Source organism: Vigna unguiculata, chromosome 3 (assembly GCF_037176805.1).
Source record: "Vigna unguiculata cultivar grain cowpea cultivar isolate G323 ecotype 2 chromosome 3, ASM3717680v1, whole genome shotgun sequence".
Classification (NCBI taxonomy): Eukaryota; Viridiplantae; Streptophyta; class Magnoliopsida; order Fabales; family Fabaceae; genus Vigna; species Vigna unguiculata.
The window spans coordinates 40,293,384-40,304,330 of NC_140794.1; positions in this window are offsets into that span (position 1 = coordinate 40,293,384).

Genomic DNA, 10,947 nt, shown 5'->3' on the forward strand with positions numbered 1-10,947 from the left:
TAAACTTGCTCATCGGCTATGCGCAGTTCGGCCTCGTACTTCTCAACCTTTTTCCGCCAATCCTTGGTCAACCGAACGGACACCAGGTGCTCCAAAGTCTAATCATCGAAGCGGCGCTGGAGCTTGCGCAGTTCATCGACCGCCTCCTTAGCCTTTAGCTGTTCCTCTTTCACCTGATCGCCCGCCGCCTTCAGCAGACCTGCACACTTGGCATGCTCTGTCTTCACGACGCTCAGCCGGTCGAACTCGGACTTCAGATCAGAAGCAGAGGCCTTCACCTCTTGAAACTCCACCTGAGCCGTCGCTAGTTCTTTCTCTAAATTCTCGACCCTGCTTCGGTTGACCTTTAGAAACTTAGTGCAAATCGCGAACAGCTTCAGGCTTAGTTCGTCCGTCGTCTGCAACGCCTCCTCCTCGGACACGTCCTTCAACATGTCCTTCACGCGAGGACCCAAGTGGTAGGAGACGTTCTCGTCCAACCGAACGTCGTTACCAAGGAAGGCAGAGGCCAACGATCCCGAGGTTCCCCGCGCTTGCTCTGTTTGGATGAGCGACCAGCGGAGGAGCCACCTTTCTTCTTTTTCTTCTTTCCTTTTCCCCCTTCGGTGATAGGGACGACGGTAATCGGAGGAATGATAAGCATAGGGGGCGACGGCCTGTCCCCGACCCCCGACGCTCCAGTTGGTGCATCCTTCTCTAGGGTGGGGACTGTTGAAGGGCCAATTTGGCCACTCGATCAAGCAGTGGCATTGTCGGATGAATCCTCCGGCCTAAGTCGAGTCTTAGCTCACGCCATGAACTCAACATTGGAGATCGTCGTGCGGCCATAATATCTGCAAAGAAACAAAAAATTTAGACAAGTCAATATTAGTCCCAAAGACGATGGGGCGGATCAGAACAACTAACCATAAACTGCTCTAGATAAATCCAGAGAGCGGAGACACTGGATCAGCGGCCTCAGTGGGATCTTGTCGGAAAGAGTCTTGAAGACGGCAAGATCGGCTCGCTCGGCAGGGGTCAAGCGATCCTCAGCCCAAGGATCAATGGGTGGTGGCATCTGCGTCCAGTAGAGGGGGAACTTTGGTCGGTCCTCCTCATCAAAGATGAACTTCATACCTCGAGTGGGGATCGAGACCTTGAAAAACCCGGTCTTGAATCCCTTATAGGAAGCGAGATAGAGGCTGAACAAGCTCTTGTTTGCCCACAAAAATGACACCCAACCCTTGGTAAGAGTGGGTGTAAGACCCGTGAAAATTAATTAATTAGTAAATACGGGTAGAAAGAGCCTTTATGGCATTAAATGTTAATTATGTGACATGGAAAAGTACTAACTCATGTGGTTGAGAGTACTTTGATTGTGTGAGAGGACTTGGGTTCGAGTCCTATGTATGTCATTTGTGTGTTGTTTGAATTATTCTTGTTTTGTTTTGGGTAATATAATTGTGACTAGTGAGTGATATTATAGTCATAAAATTATAATAGTTATCATTAAATATAACTTGGCATAGTGGTTGTGCTTGGACCTTATGAGTGGAAGGTCACGGGTTCAAACCTTGTTAGAGGTAAAATAGACTTTATTTTTGGCTGAATGAAGTTGTAGGAATGAATGTGGAAGGGCAAAGGAAAACCCAGCAGAAAGGAAGGGCAACCAAGAGAGGCTGAAAAACCCCTATGTAATTAACATTGAATAGGAATTAAGCCCAATTTCGTTTTTAGTTGAAACCCATCATAAAGACACCTATAAAAGCCAAATTCTAGGTAGAAGGAAGGCAGTGTCGTGAACTGGTTTGGAGAGGAAAATGAAATTAGGGTGTGCAAGGGGCTGAAGCAAAGGCAATTGGGAAACCAAGGAACTTTATCCTCCCTCAATTTTTAATCAAGAATTTCAGGTTAGGGGAGTTGTCCTGGTGCGTTTAAAATTAACTGATATGTATTATGCTTTTGGGTCATTGTTGTTCCAATTGGTTTTTGTGGTCATGAAATTTGTGTCATATGTGTTGTAATTGGGAAGGCTGGTTGAGGTTTGTTTACACATCCATGACTAGTATTATATGATTAGGAGGGGAATTTCGTATGGAATGTGTCAGTGTTGAATTTGGATGTGAAGTTGGTAGTTCATATGAATAGAAACCATGATTCGAAGGGTTTTTTGTCATGTTAATGTGTTGGTAATGATTGAATGCTATTATGGTATGATTTTGGTTTGGTTTGACATTGTTTTGGGTGAATTGTGTGCGTGACAGAGAGGGAACTCTGCAAGTCTCGCCCAAACGAGTCTATCTTGTCTAAGCGAGAGTTGCAGAACCTCGTTTCTGGTTTTGGTTCGTGCTACTCGCTCAGGCGACCTGGTTCAGTGTTGAGCGACACCTAGTCTCGCTTAGGTGAGAATGGCTCACTTAGGCGAGGTCGCAAGGAAACCTGGACGTTTTGAGCGTGACTTCTCGCCTAGGTGGGATGTTTTGGAGTGTTAAACGATAGGTACACTCGCTTAGGCGAGAATGGCTCGCCTAAGCGAGGCCATGATAAGACTTGGTGTGTTTGTGTGGAATCTTCATCCAGGCGAGGAGCTTTGTGTGGTACATCAATTGTTGCATGCTCGCTTAGGCGAGATAGTGTAGCCTAAGCAAGACCGACATACTAGCTTGGGCGAACAAGCATAACTTAAGCGAGAATGGCGAGGAGTCATGTTTATATGTGCTGTTTGTATTGTTTGCTTGTTATTTCCTAAAAGTATAGGAATTATTTGCATGTGTTTGTGTTGTTGGCTTGAAGGACTGAGTCCAATAGGGGTCTGGGATGTGCTTGATGGTGGGACGCATGATGGGCATGGAACTGTGTAGTTCCCGTCGGCTGCTAAGTGGCGAGGAGTCCTTAGTATGGTGATTACATGCATCGGGCGCACGATGGGCAAGGAACTGTTATGTTCCCATCGGCTGTTATTGGACGAGGAGTCCATAGTATAGTGATTGTGTGCGTGCCATGGTCCGAGCGAGAGAGGCTTGGATGTTTTACTACAGACGAGGAGTCTGTAGGGCAGGACTATGAGCAGGATAGGCTCATAGGATTGGACCACGAATGGGTTAGTTTCGTGAGAGCACAGTGAAGTCCCAAGACCTAGTTCATGTATATGACTCATGAAGGACTATGAGATCATGGATGGGTAATTTGAAAACAATGAAATACTTAGTCATGTTATTTTAGGGATGGGTGGCATATTTATTTCATGTATATATCTATATATTGTGCATAACTCACCCTATCTGTGTGTGTGTGGCGATGATCAGATAACTTGTTATCTAGGAGCAGATGATTTGACAAGTGAGCTAGGTGATGCTTAGAGGCGGAGTGCAGGGGCTACCTAGGCTTTTGAAAGGATTTTCATTTTAAGACTTTTGATGTAAAATTTATTATGTTGAATTTTGGTGGATTTTGTAATAATGTAATTGCGAACATATGAATTATGTTACAGTTAAAGTTTTGTTTTAATTTTCCTGCGTTTTGGGAAAGGGATTTATAATAAATGTGATTTTAATTCCTTATTTTTATTTTATTAGTTAAACTCGTAATATCCTATCGGGATGTTACAGTGGGTCAGGTCTTGTAGAAGTGCAAGAACAAGGGCATGGTGGCAGTCAGACTGGCCGCTCGGCAAAGCACGTCGAATGCCTGCATCGACGCCCAAGCATTCGGATGTATCTGGGTAGGAGCGCACCTAATCTCCCGCAGTACGACCATCTGCCAATCGGCGAACCGCACGGTCAAACTCAGATCTTGGAAGAAGCAAGCATAGACATAGAAAAAATCTAGCTTAGCCTCCCCCCGGCCATGGCACACCCTCTCATTGCCCGCACAAACTTTCACTCGAAGGAACCGATCCTCCATGACGTCCCCAAAAATCTTGGTCCTCTCTACCAAGTCCCCAAGATTGTTCCCCCATCAGTACCTCGTCTCGTAGGTTCGTGGCTCGTAGGGTGCCTAGTCATAACCCGGAACAGGAGGCAAGTCAGTCTGCTCCCCTTCATCGGCGACATCGATGCTAATCACATCCCCACTCTCAGTGGAGGCATGCTCATGTCCTTCTGGTAGACCGACCGGCTCCTCGACCTGACCGCCATTATTACTATGTACAGGAGAGCTTGTAGAAAAGGACCCTTCATCGAGCGATGTCTCCGTCTCGGACAAGCTGAATGGAGAAGAGACTGATCCACCGCCCCCAGAAACCTCGACAACCCCACCAAAGGACCCGTCCGAGCTCGACCAGCTAGAAGAAGCCATTATTACCTGTAGAAAGAGAAAGACGATCGGTGATTCAGATAAAAAGAGAGAAGAAAGCGTGAAAATAATAACAGCCACACACCACTATTTATAGAAAAATTAGTGGGACAACGCGATCACAAGACGATCAACGGCTCAAGCGTTGTGACTCCTCGCCTTCCACCTGACAGGCATAACCCACGAAGCAGAATAACCGTCAACAAGTCCCATCGGCCCGCTCCCATCGACGTATCGGCACATTGGCGTATTGGCCCAGCAGTTTCCCTTAAAAGCTTTTCGCTTCACCTTCGACATCGCTCAAGGCTTGGGGGGCTTGTGTATTGTATGGCCCATCGGCATAACGACCCAGCGGACCAAAGTCAAGCGGCTACAAGCCGCCCGTTACGAACGAACCTCATAGCAGACGCCGAGGTGACCAGCCCATCAGAGTCTCAACTATGAGCAGACTAAATCCTCTACCCGTCGGTTGGAGGGAGAGGACTAAACACTCCCTCCGCTTTCACCTCTTTTTTGAACTTCGTCTCCATCTTCACAAAGACTCTCACCTTTAAAGGGCAACTTGTCGGGCTGTACGACCCTCGGTCGGTCGACCAAACGGGAACCTTGGTCAATTAGTCAGATTAATTAAGATAAAACAAGTCAGTAATCACAATTAAAAAGCCATTGGGCCATGAGTAAGGAGCCCTAATCATAGGCCCACACCGGAAGCTATAAATATGGGCCCAAGGTAGGTTGGTGAGAATCTTTAATTCGCATTTATTACAGCAATTACAATTATACACCGATCGCCCGCCTGACCGATCGAGGAAGAAGGAAGATTGTGTGGAACGGAGGATACGACAAGTTACTTGAGAAGAACACAAAGAGGAGAAAAAGGGTAATTTAAGTGTTGACTGTAGGTGCTTCATCCCTACACCCGAAACAATTTATATTCACTTTTCTTCTATTGTTTTTCTTTATTCTTGAATCTTAACACTACAAAAAAATCTTCTAACAACTAATTTTTAGTGATAAAAAATTGTTAGTTACTATAGTGAGAAATTTATGTTCCAATTTACAAAATAAAAAATTATTAGTTTAAAAAATAATTTCTATTATGAATAAAAAGTGATAATTGATATTTAAATTGGTCTATAAAATTTAGATATCAAAGTTTTGGAGATTAGTTTATAAATTTGTAACTAAACATTAGTTTGGCCACCAGAAATAGTATCTAATTAATTAGTGACAAATTTAGTGATCAATTATAATCTTTTATTTATAATAGTGACTATTTTAATAATTAATAATTTTTTATTTTATAAATTGGTATTTAAATTGATCATGACTAATAAATATCTTCACTAAAATTAATTATAATTTAAGAGTTTTTTATAATGTATTTCATATATTTATTTTGCTTTATATTATTCTTAAAATTTTTAAAGTTATTATTGTTTTTAATCATTGAGTAAATATTTTTAGTGGATTTTAGTTCATCTAGAACTTTAATCAAATTCTTAAATTTAATTTCTAATGTTTATCGAACAGACATTATTTTAATTAATGCAAAGCATTTTTAATGTAAAATCTGAAAACTCAGAATATATATATATATATATATATATATATATATATATATATATATATATATATATATATATATATATAATATTATATTATGCGCAATGTTTTAAGTAATTTTAAAAATGAATGTTAATATATTTTATTCAAAATTTCGTATTTTATAAAACTATCTTGCACTTCTTTACACACAAATTATTTTTTAAAGTTATTTGTTTAAATAAAAAATCATATTTATATTTATTTTTGTTTGACTAAAGTTTTAAATAAATTTTCATCGAAAAGTGAAAATAAACTCAGATCATAGATATCTCGAGATTGAGAAGTGAAAGTTTTTTCATCTTCAAGAAAGTAAACATGCTTTCTCTTAAATCTTGGATGTCTCCATGTGATAATTGCTGGTATATGCTACACTTCTACGTTATACTAAAAGATAATATTTCGAATATTTAGAAAACTTTGAGAATGCAAAAAAAGTGTTTACATTCCTCTTTCAATTAATTTAGTTATTATCCACTACTTCAATATTTTATATGGACAATAAGAAAATAATTTATCTATCTAATTTGATTCTAAGTAAATTCAATTGATCCATTCACAAAAAAATAAGAAGTAAAAATTCAAATCCATCTTATGTATATGGCTACTTAATAAGCTATTAATTATTCCTTAAAATTGAATTAATTATTTTATCAATATATAGCGAATTAAAATTAATTTAATAATTTATCATAGTTACATATTTATTAAAATTTATTTTAGAAAAAATAGTATTGAAAATAGTTATTTAAATTTTTTTAGAAAATATTTTCTTTTATAAAATTATAATTATCACCTAAACTGTTTAATTTTACAAGTATCTCTAAAATAATATTAAATTTATGACATTATTATTTAAATACTTAAATATGTCTTTTTCCAACTAAATAATTAGATTTTGTTTTTGTTTTCATCTCGAATAGCTTTTCCATAATATTTTCTTCTTTAATATTTATTTTTTATTTTTATAGCCCAAATCAATTTAGATTTTTGATAGTAAAATAAAATGCTTTAGATATATTTTAGAAATGAAGATAATGAGAGCCTAGTTAAGACATAGACAAGATATCATATAACTAGACCACAACCTAAACTTCAGAGTCTTGCTATAAAAATATCCATGACGATAACAATGAATATAAAGTTTTTGTTAATTAATCAAGCTACTTAATATGAATCAGGAAATACAAGTCTATTTAAAAAAAAAAAGAAGTACAAGGTTTAAAGAAGGATTACAAGACTATTTAAAAGTGAACAAGAAGAAGATCAGATAACAAGAACAAATGGAGTATATGTCTCGTAACATGATTATCACAAGAAACAATTCAAATTGAAAAACCATTTAGTTATCATGAATGTTGACTCACGCACCCTGAGTCGGTTATCATACAACAAACTAACATTTTTGGTACAAATGTGCAATTCGGCACTACTGATACTAGAAAGGAATTTGTAAAGTTAAAGTTGTCCAAGTGAGTGAGTGATACATAAAATAAAACGTATCATATTAAAAAATAAATTTTAAATTTAATTTGTTTTGATACATCTAATAAATTTTATATTATTTAAAAATTGAGATTAAACAAAGTTTAAATATATTTTTTTTCTAATTTTTAAATTTTTTAAATGATGGAATTTCACGTACAATACTTTAGAACATGTTCATTGTTTCTAACAATATTCTCTCGGATAAACTTGGAAGATTTGTTTCCGTACATGCAACTGAAATATTATTAAAGAACAAAACCGAGAAATAATCACCAGATTCCCCAAGTATTGTCCCAGGATTGTTGACATTGACGGGTAGATCATGCTACAGTGGTCACATGGTTGACAATTACTAATCCTCAATTCAGTGCAAATTGAATTCACATCTTCCCACTATTAATGCACGCGTTAGAACATCTTCACCCATTGTGGATAGATTGATTGTTGTCCACTGAAGAAATCCTGAATGCCTCATCGAATGGAAATCTTCTAAAGATATATTTTTTAATAAAAAGCCGATTGCATAATAAACTCCCAAGTATAGATGATTGTTGGAAGAAGTGTAACACATTCCTTTAATTAATTGTGTATTTAGAAAAAAAAAATCACAGTTTATGTTACAAAAGATAAAACTTCTATTAATTTCATAGGGTGAAAAATACTGGAATATAATTTTTTTTTTCGTTTTCTTTAAAGTTGACCACCTCTTAAACATCATACAAAATAATAATTTTACTCCTCAATCTCTTTCTCATCTTAAACATGTAACTAGGGATGACAATGGGGCGGGACGGGGACGAGTTTCACTATCCCATATCCATTTCCGTAAAAAAAATTCATCTCCATCCCCATATTAAAACCCAACGGGTATCAAAGTTTTATCCCATCATCATCCCCATATTAAAACCCAACGGGTATCAAAGTTTTATCCCATCCTCATCCCTATTGGGTAACGGGTATAATCTCGTACCCATACCCGTACATTTTTCCTTACTATACTTCAATATAAATTTTAATTAACTTTTATAGGATAATAAAAAATTACTGTAAAGGAAACATAATATTATTAAATATTCAATATTAGGAGGATGATTGTTCCTTCGATATCAAATACTTTGAAATAAATTATAATTGTTTACATTTTAGATTGAAATACCAAATAAAATTTCATGACAAGTAAAACATTTATTAAATTTGCAAACTGCAAACATTAATGAAACTAGTTGATAAAATTTAAAAATATTTTTAAAGAAATTTAAAGGAAAACAAATATTCAAATTAAAATATATTTTAAATGTTTGTTTACTTCAATTTTTTAAATTCTAATGAATCTCTTTTTTTATACACTAATAAAAATGATAATAGATCACTTAATCAAAATGACGCAAATAACAAATAATAAACATAAAAAAAAATTAACATGGATATTATATCTTTTGAGCTCCAATTATGTTGGATGGTGATAGAAAAATATTCATGACAATTACATTAAATTTTGATATTGTAGTAAATAAAAGTTATTTATACAATTATAGTGAAAAATTACAGTATGATTGATATAATGAGTTAGAAAATAAAAAATAATTAGATAAAATATACTAAAATAGTATTCTATATGATGAAAATAAACAATAAATAAAAATAATAAAAAATTAACAAATGTATGTCTTAGAAATAATTTGAAAAACTATTGAAAGAAATCCACAAAGGAAAACGAATGTATATTTAAGGATATGATAAAATGAAAAATACCCTAGACATCTAAGAACACTTTTCAAATATCAACATATATACTCAATGGTTGAGAAATAATTGTTTTACCGAAACAAAAGAGTTCTTCAAATGAAACAAAAATTAATAAAAATAAGTAATTTTGTTTTTTATATTACCTAGTAAATGAAAAGTTCATGCTATTAAACACTTAAATTGAGAGTATTAAACATACTCATGTGAAAGGAAAATATACAATAAATAAAAATATTAAAAAATAATAGAAATATTCAAATATAAGACATAAATTTTTTTTAATTAACATACATCATTTTAACATAATTACATAAATGTTATGATAAGATGAAGAATATATTGGAGATGCAAATGAGTTTCATGACAAACCAAATAATTAGAAGAAATAAAAAATTGAATATATATATATATATATATATATATATATATATATATATATATATAGGGTTACTTAATTAATTTTGAATATTTTAATAATTTAAATGATGACGGAGATATAGCGGGAGACGGGTATTATGACGGGGATATGTATATCCCCATAACCATTCTTATACTCAATCAAAAAAGTCGGGGATTCCTCATACTCGTACCCATGCCTAGTCAATGCGGGGATTCCCCATCAAAACGAGAATGGGTTTGGACAATACCCACGGGGGCGGATTTATTTGCTATCTCTACCTGTATCTCCATATCAATTATATTCAAAACTTATACAATTAATTTGTAATTAACATGGATAATCATGCCAAAAATATCTCATAAATTAAAATAAAAATAAATTGTCGTTAAAGTGTACTTAGGGAACCATTAAGTAACCACCTAACAAAAGAAAAAAATACCTTTAGGTTTTCTTTTGATTTAGCTAGTAATAAATTTCTATTTACAAATAGAAAAATACATAGAAATTAAGGAAGTGAAAATATTACAACACAAATATAAACTAATTCAATTTATGACATACACTTAGCCTAGAGCTATCAAAACGGGTAACTCGACCTGACCTAACTCGATTCACCACGGGTTGATCACTCAGTGAGCTAACTCAATCCCTCACTTATTAGCGAGTCAAAAAAATTCGAACCTAACCCAACCCACCACGGGTTGGTGGGTTAAACAGATTGGTTCATCAACTCACTTAATTAAAAAAATACAATTTTTTTATTTATTTTTACAGTCAAAACTAAATTGTAATTCTAATTAAAATCTAAATAAACTTTAATACAATCCAAATACAAACCAAAATCACAAAAATACAAATTATATATGTGTTGGCTAAAAAAAATAACCTAACCTGACCCAAATGTAAAACCCACCTTAACAAAAAACACTTATGTGACCCTTTATTTGCGGGTTGGTAAGTCAACCCAACTCACCACAGGTTCAACCCGGGTGAACCGGGTTCTAGGTGGGTCGGGTAAAAAATCAACGCATATTAAAATTTGTAAAATATTTTCAACCCAACTCGGTCTGAACTCGTGGTGGACAAGGTTGGCTCGCGGGTTTCAACCCATTTTGACAGCTCTAACCTAGCCTATTTTTGTATATAATTTTATTTTATTATGAGAATCTCAAAACAAAACTATCATGGTGAATCAAATAGTATAAACATGCTCATTAACATAAAAAGATACATGGAGTTACAAAAAAGAAGAAAAAAAGAAGAAGAGTTATAGACAGAAAAAATTATAAGAAAGAAGAACGAGTCATATTCAAAACTAAAAGAAAAATGGTAAGAACATATATTTTTGGTTAAATTACTCTTTTGGTCTCTCTATTTCTCAAGAAATTTCAGTTTGGTCCTCAAGTTTTTCGTTGTCTCAATTTGGTCCTTATTTT